This window comes from Bos javanicus, chromosome 7 (genome assembly GCF_032452875.1).
Source record: "Bos javanicus breed banteng chromosome 7, ARS-OSU_banteng_1.0, whole genome shotgun sequence".
Taxonomy (NCBI): Eukaryota; Metazoa; Chordata; class Mammalia; order Artiodactyla; family Bovidae; genus Bos; species Bos javanicus.
In genome coordinates, this window is record NC_083874.1 from 73,399,416 (window position 1) to 73,422,416 (window position 23,001).

A 23,001-nucleotide genomic window follows, 5' to 3' on the forward strand; every position below is an offset into this window, starting at 1 on the left:
TTTAAATGACCTTTCCAGAGTTTAAATTCTGGTATAAATGATTTAGAAGCTTTCAGTACTTGTCTAGAAATGATATTCAGCCAGCTAAATGTCTTAATTTACTAGAGACAACTATAATTGGTATTCTAGCATGATACATAAACATAAATGGATTTTATCAATTTAAAGCAAGTTAGATTCAAATTGGATAAGTAAATCATTTGCTTAATTTCCTTTAGAAAAATCAATGTCTATTATTTAAAAAGAAGAAAATATTTATTAGGCATAGATATAATGTTTCTTTTAAGAAATATGTTTCATAATATATTGAAATAGCTGCATTTAAAATATCACATGGAAATGAAGCAACTGACAAAGAATTAGTCTCAAAAATATACAAGCAACTCTTGCATCTCAATTCCAGAAAAATAAATGACCCAATCAAAAAATGGGCCAAAGAACTAAACAGACATTTCTCCAAAGAAGATATACAGATGGCTAACAAACACATGAAAAGATGCTGAACATCACTCATTATCGGAGAAATGCAAATCAAAACCACAATGAAGTACCATTTCACGCCAGTCAGAATGGCTGTGATCCAAAAGTCTATAAGCAATAAATGCTGGAGAGGGTGTAGAGAAAAGGGAACCCTCTTACACTGTTGGTGGGAATGCAAACCAGTACAGCCACTATGGAGAACAGTGTGAAAATAGAGCTGCCATACGACCCAGCAATCCCACTGCTGGGCATACACACCGAGGAAACTAGAATCAAAAGAGACACATGTACCCCAATGTTCATCGCAGCACTGTTTATAATAGCCAGGACATGGAAGCAACCTAGATGTCCATCAGCAGACAAATGGATAAGAAAGCTGTGGTACATATACAAAATGGAGTATTACTCAGCCATTAAAAAGGATACATTTGAATCAGTTCTAAGAAGGTAGATAAAACTGGAGCCTATTATACAGAGTGAAGTAAGCCAGAAAGAAAAACACCAATACAGTAATACTAACGCATATATATGGAATTTAGAAAGATGGTAACCCTGTATGCAAGACAGCAAAAGAGACACAGATGTATAGAACAGTCTTTTGGACTCTGTGGGAGAGGGTGAGGGTAGGATGATTTGGGAAAATGGTATTGAAACATGTATATTATCATATGTGAAACGAATCGCTAGTCCAGGTTCAAGGCATGGTACAGGATGCTCGGGGCTGGTGCACTGAGATGACCCAGAGGGATGGTATGGGGAGGGAGGTGGAAGGGGGGTTCAGGATGGGGAACACATGTACACCTGTGGAGGATTCATGTCAATGTATAGCAAAACCAATACAGTATTGTAAAGTAATTAGCCTCCAAGTGAAATAAATAAATTTATATTAAAAAATATCACGAGGAAGATTAACTTTACAAAAATGAAGAAAAGTCACCATAGTATATATGGACTAATTCCCTATTCAGTAATGAATGGTTTAAACTGGCTCATTGTGAATAAGGGACTGGGTTTTGGTGTCAGACAGGCCTGGGTTCAAATCTCAACTCCATCAGTTACCAGCTACAAATTTTAAGAAATTACTGAATGTCTCAGGAGACCAGCTTTCTCAGAGAAACAGTGTGCACAAAAAGATCTGCCTCATAGGCATATTACATGTATGAAAATAAAAGATAAAATGCTTAGAATAAAACCTGGCAGTGAACATTCAGTAAGTAGTAGTGCCTAATAATATTGATTAGAATTATCAAGTATGTCTGGGGCCTAATGTGGTCAGGGCTTCAGTTTTTTCAAGAAAAACTAAAAATCTATAATCTTATATCAACTATCATAATTTTAACAGTATTAAAAACATATGGGACAAATCAGACATATTTCTAGACCACATCTATCTCACGGGTGGGTATAGGTTCATACAAACCCTTTGCAATGCTAAGTACAAACTCCATAAAAATTACTCCAGCTACTCCTTTTTAAAGCTATGTGAATTTAAATATGTCCTAATTTCAAATATAAACATTGTGTTCACAACTTACCATCTATTAAGATATATCTTTTTATATTTGTTTCCTTAAGTTGCTTTCTGATTATTTATTTATACATACTAATTTTTATTCCCCTGAAATTCATAGGAGATAGTTTTGTGTTGACTAAAAAGCTTTGGTCTATGGTACAGAAAGGAACAAAAACCTAGACAAACATGGGGATTTAAGATTCTACCTTCATAAATACCATCCTTTAAATCAAAGCTATCTGGCCCTAATATTGTTTTTGGCATTTTCAGCTTTCTTAAAAAAAAAAAAAAAACTCTTAAGCAGCAAATAGAATCCAAAAGAAAATCAAGAACTGCTCTAGTCTATTTTTAAAAATGTGGCCTTATGTTCTCTTATTCACTGGAAATCCTGACCATCAAGTACTAGAACAGTCCTTATTTTGGTCCCCATTAACAGATTCAGGATTGTCTTAGAACAGGTCTTCCATCTGTGAAAGAACATATGTAAAAATATTCTCTAAGTCTGCATGCTTCCAGAACAAGAAAAAGGGTGTTAAATTCTGCTGTGTATTCATATCTCTATAGTTATTATAGCACCCTAAAACAGAACCCACAAACTTATGACTAGCAGATTTTTTGTTTAGTCATTTGAGCCCAGAATGACCTTAAAACCAACTAATGGTCAGGGAAGTGTTGATTTGATATCATAGGGTTTAATATCACCCCTCCCCAAAGTCTCATACTGAGAATAATGAGTATTTACTGTCTAATAAGAGATACTTCCAAAAGAAAATAATCTGTTTACTTAAAGCATGACAAGAAAATTTATCAAGGCATCACTGAACTATTTTTCTTCCTAGAAAAATCAAAGCAAACCTGTATTGATATCAGAGTTGATATTGAATAGCACCATTTAATTGATTGCATCAATTCCTTATGAAATTTAATATGGGAGTTAGCCTCCATCTTGGTCTTTTTGTCCACTCCCAGTTCTTGCTGGTTTGTTTTTTTGTGTGCGGTACCATTTCAATTGCCTCTGTTAAGAAAAAGGAAACACCAATGCTGAGGGGCATCTTGATTCTTGTAATAGTTGACTGTGTAATGATCAAAAGTCTGTGTGTTACTTTGTTTTATTTCTGATGCCATTCTTATCTTCAAAGCATTGCTCCATAACTAGTTGATACCAACAAAGAAGTTACATTAACAACTTTCTTGGGAAGTTATCAGAAGATCACAGTTATAGATTTTTTGAATGCTGGTTGTTACAAACAATGTGGTTTTCTCTTAGATTTACAGCAAATGTGTCTTCTTTTGAGAAAACTGTTAAAACTAGGCAAGAATATTACCTAAAATTTGGTCTAGTTTACTGTATGGATTTCTAACATTCTCTCATTCAAGTTCACCTTTCATGATTTTGTTATATCAAAGTAATGATTATTCTGTGGGTTCCCTAGTATTTTTTTCTTTAAATTGATTCCTTGTTATTAATAAAATGAATTTTTAAAAGGGAAATTCATATTAGGACCATAATTGGAAAACCAGAAACATTTGACATGAATAGAAATTGATTAATATAATGAAAAATAAAGAAATGCTCTTAAATTTTAAGTGCACATATTTGTGTTTCCCAGACTCTGAATATGTTAGAAAAGATAGAGAAAAGGGAAAAGATAAACAGCATCAAAGTAAAACACTTCTTTGATTTAAACTGAAGAATAGAAGAAGCAGGAAGGAATTTTCTTACATATAATTCAATGCTGTGTGATAATTCTGTATACACCACCTGAATCATCTTTATCATTTATCTGCATTACTCTTGAGAAAAATATTGCCTTGGTGGTGGATTGATAAGGCTTGAAGAATACCTACAATCCATAATCAATACATCAAAATAGATTCTGGATCCATGATTTCTCTGCAAACCATCTCTTCCTGATTGTTCTATATCTGGTAACAGCACCATCATTGTCCCAGTGAGCCAGGCGTGAACACTCAGAGTCACATGTCTGCCTCCCACATCTAATGAATCACGAAGGCACTTAGCCCTCTGAAATATCTTGTGTAACTGTCCTCTTTTCCATTGCCACTGCCACTGTCCTAGTTCACGATTTTATCTTTTCTCATCTGGACTGTGTTGGGAGCCTATTAAACTATGTTCCTGCTGTCAGTCTCTTTCCTACAGCCTATCCTTTATACATTAATCATAAAAGCTAGCACTTACTGAGCACTAACTACATGTACCATAGCAAACATTTTATATAAATGACCTACTTTAATTCTTATAACTACAGTCATATTTAGTGTCATTAACACTGAGGGTACCACTGTGGATAAGGAAATAGAATTCTAGGGGTTCGTTTATTACAGGGATCAGATATGGCAGCTGGGACATGAATTCAGGTGGTTTGCTTTCAGACTCATGCTCTTAGTCACTGCACTATTTTTATTTGCACTGTGGCCCAGTGAGTCTTTCTGAACCACGACTTTCCTCATATCCCAAGAATTCAGGAGATTCAATTAAGCACAAGCTATAATGGGCTTCCCTGGTGGCTCAGTAGTAAAAAAAAAAAATCCTCCTGCCAAGGCAGGAGACGCAGGTTCAATCCCTGGATTGGGAAGATCCCTTGGAGAAGGAAATGGCAACCCACATTCGTATCCTTGCTGGGAAAAGGTCATGGACAGAGGAGCCGTCAGGCTCTAGTCCATGGGGTTGAAAAAGAGTCAGACATGACTTAGTGACTAAATGACAACAATAAACTTTGTTCCTGATATATAAGCCCCTGAGATCTTGGGAATTTTCCAGCTTGGTTTTTATAATTTCTCGGCTGGTAACAGAACTACTCTGTCCATGTTTTCCTGAATATAAATAGCCAATCCTATATACACGTTGAATTTTAATCTTTTCTCTTTTGAGTGGCTTGTCAGCTCACCCATACTTTCTTTATGAATTTAAAACATAAATAAACGGTTTCTCTTTGATGAGGGCTTTACAGATGGTAATGCCCAAACAACCTGGAGCAGTTTTTAAGAATGTGCACTCTTAGAGCCGGCAGCTGAGGTTTCAACATTGATTTGTATACATTATAGAATATATCAAAGTTTAATATCGTCAATGTTACAGGGTTACTCTCAGGAATAAGTAAAATAATCCATTATAAATACTTAAAACTGTGCCTAACACATAGAAAGGACTCATTAAATAGAGAGCACCATCATCATTATCAAATTCAGAGCATTTTCACCCACCTTACTACTGCTGCTGCTAAGTCGCTTCAGTCGTGTCCAACTCTGTGCGACCCCATAGACGGCAGCCCATCAGGCTCTCCCGTCCCTGGGATTCTGCAGGCAAGAACACTGGAGTGGGTTGCCATTTCCCTCTCCTTCACCCACCTTATAAAAACATAATTTCTGCCTTTTTTTTTGGGGGGGACAGTTGTTCCCTCTTTTCTGCCCTCTCACTCCTTCTTATAATCATCTTTGTATCCATGATGCTATTAGCCTGGTGGTTTGCTTAGAATTGTTGATTTGTAGGTAATTATAAAATGGATTGCTTGTGACAATTATATTGATAAAGCCATAAAATTTATCTCAAATAAGCAATTCAGAACTCTCTTATTTTTTCCATTACTCATTGTTTACTTTGAAGTTGGAGATCTTGTTTTTTCTAGTCACATTGCCATGGCCAGTTCACCAGATTATCTATGTGATATTATCTATGTGATATCTGTGTGATATCTATGTGGTATCAAGCAAGGCTTTATTCCTAATGTTAGTATTTTGAAATGTGGGCTAGAAAAATAGGTAAATGAGTTTCTTAGGGGAACCTACATTCTTGGGAATCCATTCATTGGGATTCCATTATTATGAATCAAAAAGAAATATATCATGTTGTTCCTACATTAGAAAAATGTTGAATCTTCTTTCTTCTAGTTTTACTGAGATAAAATTGACATACAGAACTGTATAAGTTTAGGGCTTCCCAGGTGGTCCAATGGTAAAGAAACTGCCTTTCAATGCAGGAGATGCCAGAGGCACAGGTTCTATCCCTGGGTTGGGAAGATCCCCTGTAGAGGGAAATGGCAACCCACTCCAGTATTCTTGCCTGGAAAATTCCATTAGGGAAGCCTGGGGAGCTATAGTGCATGGAGTCGCAAAGAGTGGATATAACTGAGTGACTGAGCATACACTGTATAGGTTTAAGGTATACAGCATAATGATTTACTGTAAATAGATTATGAAATGAAATGATTATCCTAATGACTTTAGTGAACATCAATCATTTCATATAGATGATAAATAAACAGAAAACAAAATTTTTTTCTTGTGATGAGAACTCAAAGGATTTACTCTCTTGTAAATATAACTTGTTTTTGTGTTCTATAATTAACATATAAATGGCAACCCACTCCAGTATCCTTGCCTGGAAAGTCTCACGGACAGAGGAGCCTGGTGGGCTGCAGTTTATGGGGTTGCAAAGAGTCGGGCATGACTGAGCGACTAACACTTACTTTCTTACTTAGTGTTAATTATATTTGTCATGTTGTACATTATATGTCTAGTACTTACTTATCTTATGGCTGAAAGTTTGTACCTTTTGGCTACATTCATCCAATTCTTCCTCCTCCCACTTCTAGTAACCACAAATAGCTCTTTTTTTTTTGAGCTGTTTGTTTTTAAAGTATAATTGCCCTACAACACTATGTTAGTTCCTTGTACACAATACAGTGATTTGATATTTCTACACATTTCAAAATGATCACCATGTAAAGTCTGCTGCTGCTGCTAAGTCACGTCAGTCGTGTCCGACTCTGTGCGACCCCATGGACTGCAGCCTACCAGGTTCCTCCATCCATGGGATTTTCCAGGCAAGAGTACTGGAGTGGGGTGCCATTGTTAAATCTAGAAAACCATTAAATCTTCTGTATCATCTTTAGAAATGTAAACATCATTGTTTCATAATTTTTTGGTATTCCCATTACCTTAAATATTACTTACCTCCTTTTTGTCTTTAATCCACCTTTCCTGGCTTTGATTTCATGTGCAAGTTATGTTATCTTGATTCCTATTAGAAGAAAGGCATAAATGCTAAAATTAAAAAAACTGAACTGCTAAAAGATGAACTGCTAAATTCACCTTACTTTTCAAGAGTGGTATGCAGACCACAATTTTAGAAAACCAGCTCTGTGGATGAAGTTCATGTTAATTGCTAGGTTTCTAAAGTGTATGTAATCCACCCTGTATCTTCAAACCTTGCCCATTATTCTCCCACCATTCCCTTGATTGTCCTGAGGTTTTTTGGAGGGGCTATACCTACTTCAGATCTCAATGCTCTATTTTTTCTTCATACTAAGCTCAAGTTTAAACTTCTCTACTTATATTAGTATATACCTACTGGCCAGATAATTCTCCAAATAGGAAGAAAGAAAAATAGCTCCCACTTTCTAGGCTGTATTTTAATCTATATGTCTTTGGCAAACCAAGGAGACACATGTAAAGCTACTCAGCACTGAAGTAAACTATTTTGGGAGAAATAAAAAGGGAAATCAAAACATAAAAAGTTAACGGTAATTTTTCCATTAAGAAGATTGGAATGAACAAAATAATAAATCTAAATGATAGAAAAGAAATAAACAACTTCAGCACCAGTCCGACAGTCTTCAGTTTTTGAGTCATAGTTAAGTTGTGAGCCCATTTTTTTAGTCAATAATAAGCTTTTCAAACTACTAATGTATCAAATTAAATCAGTATGAAAGACTGCAAAGTAAAAGATTTGTATTTTTAGCCTTCAATTTAGAAAATTAGTTTTGGTTTCAGGAGAGGAAAATGAATGCATTATGTAAAGAGAGCTGGGCCAGGAATGGCCAAGGAGAAGTCATTTGTCCTTTCTGGGATGGAAATTCCTTATTTATAAAGATAATGTATTTGACTAGATGTTTCTTTAAAGTCCTTAGACTAATTTATACTCTTTGATATAACCAAGGTTACACTATAGATGTCTCAGGGTGGGAGCAACTTTCTTTATAGTTGATGTTTTCCTAGAATGTTTCGCTTCATCTAGTTTTCAACATTTACAAAGTGAGTCAAATGCAAAATTATACTCCTTTAGACTTTTAACGTAAAAAAGATGACATTCCTACTCCATTTAAAAACCTGTTATTAATGATATGACATTGTATTTATACTGAATATTAATATACTGAAGCTGAAACTCCAATACTTTGGCCACCTGATGTGAAGAACTGACTCATTGGAAAAGACCCTGATACTGGGAAAGATTGAAGGCAGGAGGAAAAGAGGATGACAGAGGGTGAGATGGTTGGATGGCATCACCGACCCGATGGACATGAGTTTGAGCAAGCTCTGGGAGTTGGTGATGGGCAGGGAAGCCTGGTGTGCTACAGTCCACGGGGTTGTGAAGTCGAACACGACTGAGCAACTGAACTGAACTAATTAATATACTACATTTAAAAATCCCACTTTAGAATGCAAGTTGGTGTAATTATCATGGAAAACAGTATGAAGGTTCTTAACCGTATGAAGGTTCCTTAAGAAACTAAAATTAGAGTTACCGTATGATCCAGCAGTCCCACTTTTGGGTATATCTGGAGAAAACTCTAATGTGAAAATCTACATGCACCCCAGTGTTCACTGCAGCACTGTTTATGATAGCCAAAACATGGAAGCAAACTGCATGTCCATCAATAGATGAATGGAAAAAAAGGTGAGGTCCACATATACAATGGGATGTTACTCAGCCGTAAAATAGAATGAAAGCATGCATTTTGTAGCAACATGGATGGACCTAAAGATGATCATCTAAGTTAGATAAGTTAAAATAGAAAGACATGTACCATATGATACCACTTACATGAGGAACCTAAAATATGATAACAATTAACTTATTTACAAAACAGAAACACTCACAGACATGGAAAACAAACTTCTAGCTGTCAAAGTTAAAATGTGGAGGAGGAATTAATTAGTAGTTTCAGATTAGCAGATACAAACTACCATATATAAAATAGATAAACAACAAGGTCCTACTGTATAGCATGGGGAACTATATTCAATGTCATGTAATAATTTATAATGGGAAAGAATATGGAAAAGAATCTATATTAATATATATATTATGATATATTAATATATGTATGTATATAGAGAAGGAAATGGCAACCCACTCCAGTATTCTTGCCTAGAGAATCCCAGGGATAGATGAGCCTGGTGGGCTGCCGTCTATGGGGTCACACAGTCAGAAGACTGAAGCAACTTAGCATCAGCAGCAGCATGTATGTATATATATAACAAAATCACTGTACATGAGAAGCTAGCATAATATTGTAAATCAACTATACGTGTGTGCTAAGTCACTTCAGTTGTGTCCAACTCTGTGAGACCCTATGACTGCAGCTTACCAGGCTCCTCTATCCATGGGATTCCCCAGGCAAGAATACTGGAGTGGGTTGCTGTGTCCTCCTCCAGCTGATCTTTTCAATGCAGGAATCAAATCTGCATCTTTGAAGTCTAACCTGCATTAGCAGGTGGGTTCTTTACCACTAGTGCCACCTGGGAAGCCCCTACCTCAATTTATAAACAATTTAGCTATTAAAAAAAAAATCCCACGTTGGAATTTTAAATTCTAAGGTTGCTCTGACAGTACCTAGTGAGGATATAGCATTTTAGAAGTGGAGAGGGGCTGCATAGAGAAGGCATAGGAAATTGAAGAAAATCTAAGAAAAATTGTTTGGTTCCAGGGTGACACACTTCATTTCTTCTTATATTCCATTGGCAAGAACCAGCTGCATGTTAATATGGAGATCAAATCGGCTGGGAAGTGTCACTCAGTTGTGTGCTAGGAAGGGACAGTAGGTTTTACAACTTTCTAGCATGCATGATATCATTGTTTTTCTCACAACAAGCTTCTCAAAGAGGTAATATTTTTCTCAGTTGACAGATGGAGCAGCATAAATCTAGAAGGGCTAGGTAATTTGTTCAAGACTATTCAATAAGAGTTATTTACCCAGATCCCAAACTTTTACCACACTACCTCTTATAAGCACAGAAGATAAAAGAGATGAATTAATAAGATAAAAATTATTCCTCAGCCTGATAACAGCTAATTTTACCAAGACAACGCAGTAAAGTAGTACACATAATATGAGAACTATGTACCGGTATTGATATCAGAATTAATAAAATGTTTTAACTTATAGGAATAGCAATTATATTTACATACAGCAAAAACCTCAAGTGAGAAACAATTTAGTGACAATATATTTTCCTTTTTCAGAAACACATTTATTGCTTTTAAGGTATTATTCACTCGCTGAATGAACCTATGGGTCACTATGGAAATCTGGCCTTAACTAAGAAATTATTGGATCCAGTGTATTTGTGTAAATATATTACTTGCAGAAAAATATCATCAGCAAAAAGCATAATAGAAGGGTTGCATGACTACTATTTACAGTAATTTTGAGGACTAATATCTTATTCTGACTATCAAAACCAGTCAGGTCAAGAAAACATTAATTTTTATCCAAGATATGGCATTTCCTAATTCAATTGAAATTCTTTTGCTATGTTTAAAAGACTCTTTCATCAATGTGAATGATCTAACTAATGGAGCCCTCCTGTTAAGTTGCTGTCCTCATGTAAATGTAAAAGATGAAATAATTTTAAAACATACCAAAATGTGAATGAGGGGGACTGACTACAGACATCATTGAAGGTTCCTTTCACTCTGTTTGATGCAATCAAATAGTTCCTTCATCTCATTTTTGCATTTTCAGAAAATAATGCTGCCCAGAATTGCACATATGCAAATCTAGGCATGCCATGAAATGGAAAGGGTGTCAAATAGCATGGAGGAAAAGAATGTTTTTTCTTTTTATATTTAACTTTCTTTTCTTCAAAAGGAGGTCATTATGAAGGTCACAGAACGTTACATTACATAATAACCCTGAAAAGAATTTTGGGGGTTTACAAGTTGGGGCTGACCAGAATTTGTTAGCTATTCTCACTTGCCATTCCTGTAATCTATCTCTTTTGGAAAATCAAGGACAGCTGGTTTTATTCATCCATTTCAGAGCAGCAGAAAGAGATCAGGAAAGCCCAAGGACTAGAGAATTGACCCATATATTAAACATGACTCAGTATATTATTTTTTGTTTACTTTTATGTATGGTGTCTCTGCTATTCAAAAACTGACAACATTTCAAATTTAACATAAATCACATAATAAATGTTTTAAATTGATCCATTTCCAAATTACCTACTCCTTGTTATATACCATATCTTAGGGAGATAAAAGGAAACAATAAAAAATAGCATTTTCTCTAGTTCTTCTCCCATAAACATGCTTCCCTGGTGGCTCAGATGGTAAAGAATCCGCCTGCAATGCAGGAGACCCAGGCAATGGTTTGATTGCCTGGGTTGGGAAGATTCCCTGGAGAAGGGAATGGCTACTCACTCAGTATTCTGGCCTGGAGAATTTCATGGACAGAGGAGCCTGGCAGACTACAGTCCATGGGGTCACAAAAAGTTGGACACAACTGAGTGATTTTCACTTTGGGCTTCCCTGATAGGTCAGTTGGTAAAGAATACGCCTGCAATGTGAGAGACCTGGGTTCAATCCCTGGGTTAGGAAGATCCTCTCGAGAAGGGAAAGGCTATCCTCTCCAGTATGCTGGCCTGGAGAATTCCATCGTCTGCATAGTCCATGGGGTTGCAAAGAGTCAGACACAACTGAGCAACTTTCACTTTCATTCATTTTTCTATCAGCTCTATAAGATGGTAACTTTACTTGTGAATACTGAAGTACAGTAAATGACCTTGATAACAAAATGAAAGCTTCAATGTAGATAATTGAGTTTACCTAAATAGGTTCCAAATATGATTTCTAATCTGCCTTTACTCATATGACTTACAGCATTGTGCATCTCGAATTTCATCATTATATCTATTGTTCACTACTAAGAGTTGAAGAGCTTTGAAATATAAAAGGCCATGTGTAAATCATGAGCTTTGCAATACCTCCTTGCTAAAGAGATAATGTAATCCAATCACTAATTGTAACTGCCTAATGATTATATTTTATTTTTTGATTTCTTGTTACCAATGTTAGTGACTGAGAATAGAATTAGATTGATAGAAAAATAAAATTTTAGGGCTAAATATGAAAGATTAAGACCAACTGTAATTTGACTTTGGGTAATTACTCCAAAGAGGTAAAATAATTCTTTGTAAATCTAACCTAGAGTGCAGATCATTAAACATGGACAGGGTTAAATTTCATTTCCATCAACATTGAACAATTGAGAAATTTTGTATGAAAATTGAAACATCTTTATACCCTAAATATCTAGCTTGTTGTTTGCATTTGAAAATGATTGGGTAAAGTTGAATTCTCACTTCTCCCAGTGGGTGAGGCACATGATCTCTTTTAACAAAATTCCTACCACCCCCTGTTGTATTTTCAGGACTATATGATTTTCTTCTTGAATTACTATTTCCTTGTTTGCCTATTAATTTTCTTTGGAGTATAGTTGCAAAGTGAATCAGCTGTGTGTTTATATATATCCCCTCTTTTCTTGGATTTCCTTCCCAATTAGGTCACCACAGAGAATGAGTAGAGTTCCCTGTCCTATACAGCAGGTTCTCTTTATTTATTTTGTGCATGGTATCAATAGTATATACATGTCAGTCTTAATCTCCCAGTTCTTCCCGCCCCCTTGTATCCAAACACTTGTTCTCTACCTCTACACCTGTGTCTCTATTTCTGCTTTGCAAATAAGATAATCTATACCATTTTTCTATATTTCACATATATGTGTTAATATATGATATTCATTTTTCTGAGTTGTTCCACTCTTTTTTTTGTAGATCTACAAACTGGAATTAATTTTAATAGAAAATCAACATTGAAGAATTAAAAAGTACTTATAGAAAGAAATATTATATCTGTAGGTAGTAATTTAGCTTAAGTAAAATGTAAACACCAAGATATGTTTTGATTTTAAGATTTCCTATTGAATTTATTCTCTTTTGTTTTTAAATTAATTTATTTTAACTGGAGGATAATTACGTTACAATACTGTGATGATTTTTGCCATATAGCAACATGAATCAGCCATAGGTATACATGTGTTCCCCCCCAACCCAAACCCCCCTCCCACACCCCTCTGCACACTATCCCTCTAGGTTGTCCCAGAGCACAGGCTTTGGATGCCTTGCTTCATGTGTCAAACTCACACTGGTCATCTATTTTACATATGGTAATGTATATGTTTCAGTTCTATTCACTCAAATCATCCTACCCTTGCCTTCTCCCACTGAGTCCAAAACTCTTTTCTTTGTGTCTTTTGCTGCTTTGTATGTAGGATTGTCAGTACCACCTTTCTAAATTCTATATATATATGTTAATGTACAGTATTTGTCTTTCTCTTTCTGACTTACTTCACTCTGTATAATTGGCTTCAGTTTTATCTACCTCATTAGAACTGACTCAAATGCTTTCCCTTTCATAGCTGAGGCATAATCCATTGTGTATATGTACCACAGCTTCTTTATCCATTCATCTACCGATGGACCTCAAGGTTGCTTCCATGTCCTAGCTATTGTTAGTAGTACTGCGATGAACACTAGGGTATATGTGCCTCTTTCAATTCTGATTTGCTCAGGGTACATGCCGAGCAGTGGGATTGCTCGGTCATATGGCACTTCTATTCCCAATTTTTAAAGGAATCACCATACTGTTCTCCATATAGCCACTATATGGAGAACAGTATGGAGTGGCTATACCAATTTGCATTCTCACCAACAGTGTAATAAGATTCCCTTTTCTCCACACGCTATCCAGCATTTATCGTTAGTAGACATCTTTTGTTTAGTTGTTTTGTTTAGTTTGTTTTAGTTGTTTTTAATTTTTTTATTTTTTAATTGAAGGATAATTGCTTTACAGAATTTTGTTGTTTTCTGTCAAACATCAACATGAATCAGCCATAGGTATACATATATCTCCTTCCTTGTGAACCTCCTCCCATCTCCCTCCCCATCCCACCCCTCTAGGTTGATACAGAGTCATACAGCAAATTTCATTGGCTATCAATTTTACATATGGTGGTATAAGTTTCTATCTTATTCTCTCTATAACCTCACCCTCTCTTTCCCCACCCCTGCCTATGTCCATAAGTCTGTTCTCTATGTCTGTTTCTCCATTGCTGCCCTACAAATAAATTCATTGGTACCATCTTTCTAGATTCCATATATGTGTCTTAGTATATGATATTTATCTTTGTCTTTCTGACATTCTTCACTCTGTATAATAGGTTCTAGGTTCAACCACCTCATTAGGACTGACTCAAATTCATTCCTTTTTATGACGATGAAAAGTGAAAATGAAAGTCGCTCAGTCATGTCCAGGGACCCCCTGGACTATACAGTCCATGGAATTCTCCAGGCTAGATTACTACAGTGGGTAGCCTTTCCTTTCTCCAGGGGATGTTCCCAACCCAGGGATCAAACCCAGATGTCCTGCATTGCAGGTGGATTCTTTACCAGCTGAGCTATAAGGAAAGTCCAAGAATACTGGCGTGGATAACCTATCCCTTCTCCAGGGAATCTTCCTGACCCAGGAATCGAACCAGGGTCTCCTTCATTGAAGGCAGATTCTTTACCAACTGAATTATGAGGGAAGCCTTTCCTTTTTATGGCTGAGTAATATTCCATTGTATATATGTACCACAGCTTTATCCACTCATCAGTTGATGGACATCTAAGTTGTTTCCATGCTCCAGCTATTGTAAATAGTGCTCCAGTGAACATAGGGGTACATGTGTTTTTTTCAATTTTTGTTTCCTCAGGGTATATGCCTAGTAGTGGGGTTGCTGGGTCATATGGTGCTTGTATTCCTAGTTTTTTTTAAAGGAATCTCCATATCATCTTCCATAGTGGCTGTATCAATTTATATTTTGACCAAGAGTGCAAGAGGGTTCCCTTTTCTCCACACCCTCTCTGGCATTTATTGTTTGTAGACTGTTTGATGATGGCCATTCTGACCGTACTTTGGCCACCTGATGCAAAGAACTGACTCATTGGAAAAGACCCTAATGCTGGGAAAGATTGAAGGCAGGAGGAGAAGGGGACAACAGAGGCTATCTTTGCCTGATTGTATATTCTTGCCTCCTTTGTCAAAAAAAAAAAAAAAAGATACCCATAGGTGTGTGGGTTTATTTTTGGGCTTTCTATCTTGTTCCATTGGTCTATATTTCTGTTTTTATGCCAATACCATACTGTCCTGATGACTGTAGCTTTGTAGTATAATCTGGAGGCAGGAACGTTGATTCCTCCAGCTCCATTATTCTTTCTCAAGCCTGCTTTGTTTATTTGGGTTTTTTTGAGTTTCCATTAGAACTGTGTAATTTTTTGTTCTAGTTCTGTGAAAAATGCCACTGGTAATATGATAAGGATTGCATTGAATCTATAGGTTGCATTTGGTAGCTTAGTCATTTTCACAGTATTGGTTCTTCCAACCCAGGAACATGGAATATATCTCCATCTGTTTATGTCATCTTTGATTTCTTTCATCAATGTCTTATACCTTTCTGTGTACAGTCTTTGTCTCCTTCGGTTCAATTCAGTTCAGTCACTCAGTCATGTCCGACTCTTTGCAACCCCAAAATTGCAGCACGCCAGGCCTCCCTGTCCATCACCAACTCCCAGAGTTCACTCAGACTCACGTCCATTGAGTCAGTGATGCCATCCAGCCATCTCGTCCTCTGTTGTCCCCTTCTCCTCCTGCCCCTAATCCCTCCCAGCATCAGAGTCTTTTCCAAAGAGTCAACTCTTTGCATGAGGTGGCCAAAGTATTGGAGTTTCACCTTTAGCATCAGTCCTTCCAAAGAACACCCAGGACTGATCTCCTTGAGGATGGACTGGTTGGATCTCCTTGCAGTCCAAGGGACTCTCAAGAGTATTCTCCAACACCACAGTTCAAAAGCATCAATTCTTCAGAGCTCAGCTTTCTTCACAGTCCAACTCTCACATCCGTACACGACTACTGGAAAAACCATAGCCTTGACTAGACGGACCTTTGTTGGCAAAGTAATGTCTCTGCTTTTGAATATGCTATCTAGGGTGGTCATAACTTTCCTTCCAAGGAGTAAGCGTCTCTTAATTTCATGGCTGCAGTCACCATCTACAGTGATTTTGGAGCCCCCAAAAATAAAGTCTGAAACTGTTTCCACTGTTTCCCTATCTATTTGCCATGAAGTGATGGGACCAGATGCCATGACCTTCGTTTTCTGAATGTTGAGCTTTAAGCCAACTTTTTCACTCTCCTCTTTCACCTTCATCAAGAGGCTGTTTAGTTCCTCTTCACTTTCTGCCATAAGGGTGGTGTCATCTGCATATCTGAGGTTATTGATATTTCTCCTGGCAATCTTGATTCCAGCTTGTGTTTCTTCCAGTCCAGCGTTTCTCATGATGTACTCTGCTTATAAGTTAAATAAACAGGGTGACAATATACAGCCTTGACGAACTCCTTTTCCTATCTGGAACCAGTCTGTTGTTCATGTCCAGTTCTAACTGTTGCTTCCTGACCTGCATACAGGTTTCTTAAGAGCCAGGTCAGGTGGGCTTGTATTCCCATCTCTTTCAGAATTTTCCACAGTTTATTGTGATCCACACAGTCAAAGGCTTTGGCATAGTCGATAAAGCAGAAGTAGATGTTTTTCGGAACTTTCTTGTTTTTTTGATGATTCATCGGATGTTGGCAATTTGAGCTCTGGTTCCTCTGCCTTTTCTAAAACCTGCTTGAACATTGGGAAGTTCATGGTTCATGTACTGCTGAAGCCTGGCTTGGAGAATTTTGCACATTACTTCACTAGAGTGTGAGATGAGTGCAATTGTGCAGTAGTTTGAGCATTCTTTGGCATTGCCTTTCTTTGGGATTGGAATGAAAACTGACCTTTTCCAGTCCTGTGGCCACTGCTGAGTTTTCTAAATTTCCTGGCGTATTGAGTACAGTACTTTCACAGCATCATCTTTGAGGATTTGAAATAGCTGTACTGGAATTCCATCACCTCCACTAGCTTTGTTCATAGTGATGCTTTCTAAGGCCCACTTGACTTCACATTCCAGGGTGTCTGGCTCTGAGTAATCACACCATTGTGATTATCTTGGTCGTGAAGATCTTTTTGTACAGTTCTTCTGTGTATTCTTGCCACCTCTTCTTAATATCTTCTGCTTCTGTTAGGTCCATATCATTTCTGTCCTTTATCAAGCCCATCTTTGCATCAAATGTTCCCTTGGTATCTCTAATTTTCTTGAAAAGATCTCTAGTCTTTCCCATTCTATTGTTTTCCTCTATTTCTTTGCATTGATGGCTAAGGCAGGCTTTCTTATCTCTCCTTGCTATTCTTTGGAACTCTGCATTCAGATGCTTATATCTTTCCTTGTTTCCTTTGCTTTTCACTTCTCTTCTTTTCACAGCTATTTGTAAGGCCTCCCCAGACAGCCATTTTGCTTTTTTGTATTTCTTTTCCATGGGGATGTTCTTGAAACCTGTCTCCTGTACAGTGTCACGAACTCTCCTTAGATAGGTTTATTCCTAGATGTTTTATTATTTTTGTTGCAGTGGTGAATGTGATTGATTCCTTCGTTTCTCTTTCTGTTTTTTCATTGTAAGCTTATAGCAATTTTTCATTGTAAGTTTTAAATAAGTGATTTCTGTATGAGTGTGTAGATGTTTTGATGATGGCCTTTCAGACTGGTGTGAGATGACACCTCATTGTGGTTTTGATTTGCATTTCTCTAATAATGAGTGATGTTGAACATCTTTTTATGTGTTTGTTAGCCACCTGTATGTCTTCTTTGCAGAAATGTCTGTTTAGGTTTTTTGCCCACTTTTTGATTGGGTAGTTCATTTTTCTGGTATTGAGCTGCATGAGCTGCTTGTAAATTTTGGAGATTAATTGTTTGTCAGTTGTTTTGTTTGCGATTATTTTCTCCTATTTGAGGGCTTTTATCCTTGCTTATAGTTTCCCTTATTGTGCAAAACCTTTTAAGTTTATTGTTTATTTTTAATAAACACTTGTTTATTTTTCTTTTTGTTTCCATTTTCTGGGAGGGGGGTCATAGAGGATATTGTTATGATTTATGTCCGAGAGTGTTCTACCCATGTTTTTCTCTTAGAATTTTATAGGTTCTGGTGTTACATTTAGGTCTTTAATCCATTTTCAGTTTGTTTTGTGTATGATATTAGAAAGAGGTCTAGTTTCTTTCTTATACACATAGTTGACCAGTTTTCCCAGCACCACTTGTTGAAGAGATTGTCTTTCCACCATTGTATATTCTTGCCTCCTTTGTCAAAGATAAGGTATCCATAGATGTGTGGATTTACCTCTGGACTTTTGATTTTGTTCCGTTGATCTATATATCTGTCTTTGTGCTAGTACCAGACTGTCTTTATGTCTGTAACTTTGTAGTATAGTCTGAAGTCGGGAAGGTTGATTCCTCCAGTTCCATTCTTCTTTCTCAAGATTTCTTTGGCTATTCAGGGTCTTTTGTGTTTCCATACAAATTGTGAAATTATTTGTTGTTCTGTGAAAAATACCATTGGTAGTTTGACAGGGATTGCGTTGAATCTGTAGATTGCTTTGGGTACTGTATTCATCTTCAGTATATTGATTCTTCCAATCAAAGAACATGGTATATTTCTCCTTCTGTTTGTGTCATACTTGATTTCTTTCATCAGTGTTTTATTATTTTCTGTATATAGGCCTTTTATTTCCTTAGGTAAATTTATTCCCAAGTTTTTTATTATTTTCATTGCAATGGTGAGTGGGATTGTTTCCTTTATTTCTGTTTCTGATTTTTTCATTGTTAACATATAGGAAGGCAAAGGATTTCTGTGTATTAATTTTATACCCTGAAAGTTTACTATATTCATTTATTAGCTCTATTAATTCTCTGGTGGCATCTTTAGGGCTTTCTATGTAAAGTATCATGTCATCCACAAACAGTGACAGTTTTGCTTCTTCTTTTACAATATGAATTCCTTTTATTTCTTTTCATTTTCTGATTGCTATGGCAAGGACTTCCAAAACTATGTTGAATAGTAATGTCAGAGTGGCACCCTTGTCTTATTCCTGATTTTAGAGGAAATGCTTTCAATTTTCCACCATTGAGGATGTTTGCTGTGGGTTTGTCATATATCGTTTTTATTATATTGAGGTATGATCCTTCTATGCCTACTTTCTGGAGAGTTTTTATCGTAAATGGGTGTTGAATTTTATCAAAGGCTTTCTCTGCTCCTATTGAAATAATCATATGGTTTTTATCTTTCAATTTGTTAATATGGTATATCACATTAATTTGCAAATATTGAAGAATCTACTTCACTCTTTATGACAGTCTTTAGGTCCGTATGTCTCTGCAAATGGCACTGTTTAATTCCTTTTTACAATGACTGAGTAATATTACATTGTATATATGTACCACATCTTGTTTATCCATTCCTCTGTTGATAGACATTTAGGTTTCTTCCATGTCCTAGCTATTGTAAATAGTGCTATAGTGAATACTGGGGTGCATATATCTTTTTGAATAATGTTTTCTCTGGGTTTATGTCCAGGAATGGGATTGCTGGGTCATATGGTCGTTCTATTTTTAGTTCTTTAAGGACTTTTCATACTATTCTCTATAGTGGTTTTGTCAATTTTCATTCCCACCAACAGTTTAAAGGGATTCCCTTTTCTCCACACACTCTCCAGCATTTACCATTAGTAGATTTTTTTTAATGGTGTACATTCTAATTGGTATGAGGTAATACCTCATTGTAGTTTTGATTTGTATTTCTCTAGTAGTTGGTGATGTTGACCACCTTTTCATGCTTTCTTGGCCATCTATATGTCTTAGAGAAATGTCTATTTAGGTCTTCTGCTCATTTTTTGATTGGGTTGTTTGGTTTTTTTTTTTTTTTTTTTTTTTGATATTGAGGTACATGAACTGTTTGTATATTTTAGAGATTAAGCCCCATCAGTTGCTTTGCTTGCAAATGTTTTCTCCCATTTTGAGGGTTGTCTTTTCATTTTGTTTATGGGTTCCTTTGCTGTGCAAAAGCTTTCAAGTTTAATTAGGTCCCATTTGTTTATTTTTGTTTTTATTTTCGTTACTCTAGGAGGTGTGTCAAAAACGATCTTGCTGCAATTCATGTCAAAATATTCTGCCTATTTTATTTTCTAGGAGTTTATAGTATCCAGTCTTACACTTACGTCTTTAACACATTTTGATTTTATTTTTGTGCATAGTGTTAGGGAATGTTCTAATTTCATTCTTTTACATGTAGTTGTCCAGTTTTTTCACCACCACTTACTGAAGAATCTGTCTATTCTCTATTGTATATTCTTTTCTCCTATGCCATAGATTAGGTGACCATAGGTGCCTGGGTTTATCTCTGTGCTTTCAATCATGTTCCTTTGGTCTATATTTCTGTTTTTTTGTGCCAGTACCATACTATCTTGATTACTGTAGCTTTGTAGTACATAGTCTGAAGTGAGGGAGCCCGGTTCATCCTGCTCCATTTTTCTTTCTTGAGATTGCTTTGGCTATTGGGGTCTTTTGTGTTTCCATAAAGACTGTAAAATTTTTTATTCTAATTCTGTGAAGAATGCCACTGGTAACTTGATAGGGATTGCATTAAATCTCTAGACTGCCTTGGGTCATATAGTCATTTTCACAATATTGATTCTTCCAATCCAAGAACACGTTACATCTCTCCTTCTGTCTGTGTTGTCTTTGATTTCTTTCATTAATATCTTATAGTTTTCTGTGTACAAGTCTTTTGTCTCCCTTGTTGTTGTTTAGTTGCTCAGTTGTATCTGACTCTTTTACGACCCTGTGGACCATAGCCTGCCAGGCTCCTCTGTTCATGGGATTTTCCAGGTAAAAATACCAGAATGGTTTGCCATTTCCTACTCCAAGGATCTTCCTGACCTGGGAAAGAACCTGAGGCTCCTGCCGAATCTCCTGGACTGCAGGCGGATTCTTTACTACTGAGCCATCAGGAAAGCCCATCTTTTGCCTCCTTAGGAAGATGTAGTTCTAGGTATTTTATTCTTTTCATTGCAAGGTCAGTGGGATTGTTTCCTGAATTCTCTTTCTGGTCTTTTATTGTTAGTGTATAGGATGCAAGTAATTTCTGCATATTCACATTTTATGCTGTAGCTTTATGAAATTTATTGATTAGCTGTACTAGTTTTCTGGTGGCCTGTTTAGGATTTTCTATATATAGTATCATGTCATCTGCAAACAGTGACAGTTTGCTTATTCTTTTCCAATTTGGATACTTTTATTTCTTTTTCTTCTGTGACTTCTGTAGCTAGAACTTTCAAAACTATGTTGAATAGTAGTGGTGAGAGTAGACACCTTTGTCTTGTTCCTAATCTTGGAGGAAATGCTTTCAATTTTTCACCACGGAGAATGATGTTTGCTGTTGGTTTGTCTTATATGGCCTTTATTATGTTGAGATAGGTTCCCTCTGTGTCCACTTTCTGGGGAGTTTTTTTATCATAAATGGATGTTGAATTCTGTCAAAATCTTTTTCTGCATTTATTGAGATGATCGTTTGGTTTTTATTCTTCAATTCGTTAATATGATGAATCATATTGATTGATTTCCATATATTGAAGAATCCTTATATCCCTGGGGCTTCCCTTGTAGCTCAGTTGGTAAAGAATCTGCCTGCAGTGCAGGAGACCTGGGTTTGATCCCTGGGTTGGGAAGATCCCCTGGAGAAGCAAATGGAAACCCACTCCAGTATCCTTGCCTGGAAAATCTCATGGACAGAGGAGCCTGGTGGGCTGCAGTCCATGGGGTCACAAAGAGTCAGACACGACTGAGTGACTAACAGCGACTTATTTCCTTACTTATATCCCTGGGATAAATCTCATTTGATCATGGTGTATATTTCTTTCAATGATTCATTTTGCTAGTTTTTTATTGAGGATTTTTGTGTCTAAGTTCATCAGTGATACTGGCCTATAATTTTCTTTTTTAATGATATCTTTATCTGGTTTTGGTATCCTGGTGGTGTTGTAGAATGAGTTTGGGAGTGTTTCTCCCTCTGCAGTTTTTTTTTTTTTTTGGAAAAGTTTGAGAAGGATGAGTGCTAGCTCTTCTCTAAATGTTTGATAGAATTCATTTGTGATGCCATCTGGTTCTGGAATTTTGTTTGTTGGAAGATTTTTAATCAAAGTTTCAATTTCATTGCTTGTAATTGATCTGTTTATATTTTCTGTTTCTTTGTGGTTCAGTATTGTAAGGTTGTACTTTTCTAAGAATTTATCCATTTTTTGCAGGTTGTCCATTTTATTGGCACGTAGTAGCTTGTATAGTCTCTTATCCTTTGTATTTCTGTGGTGTCATTTTAAACTTCTTTTTTATTTCTAATTTTATTGATTTGACTCCTTTCCCTGTATTTTCTTGATGAATCTGACTAAAGGTTTATCAATTTTGTTTATCTTCTCAAAGGCATACTTTTTAGTTTAATTGATCTTTCCTAATTTTTTCTTCATTTATATTTGATTTATGTCTGCTTTGATCTTTATGATTTATATCCTTTTCACTTTGGGTTTTTTTTTTTTAGTTCTTTTTTCTCTAGTTGCTTTAGATGTAAGGTTAGGTTGTTTATTTGAGATTTTTCTTATTTCTTCATGTAGAATTGTATTGCTGTAAACTTTCTTCTTTGAACTGCTTTTTCTATATCCCGTAAGTTTTGGATCATCACTGTTACCTTATCTTGGAAAACTATATGCATCTATATCTCACTCAATGTAGGGGGAAATGAAGGATTATCAGTTTCCAAATGAGAGCACATATGTCTCTATGGAAATGCAGAATATTCATTTACTTTTCATAGGAGAGAATTTCTGTCACAAAATGATAAAAAAAACAATAGTAAGTAATGGTGAAGACTGTTAATCAATGGAAGTTTACTGAGGATAGTGAGTTGCACAGAAGTGTCAGAA

At 36.2% G+C, this 23,001-nt stretch overlaps 1 protein-coding gene across 2 annotated transcripts in view; it reads left to right on the top strand.

Annotated features, from left to right (window-relative positions):
* Window positions 1-23,001, top strand: part of GABRG2 (gamma-aminobutyric acid type A receptor subunit gamma2) — a 130,328-nt gene that overhangs the window by 42,172 nt on the left and 65,155 nt on the right. The gene's annotated exons all lie outside the window — the stretch shown is intronic.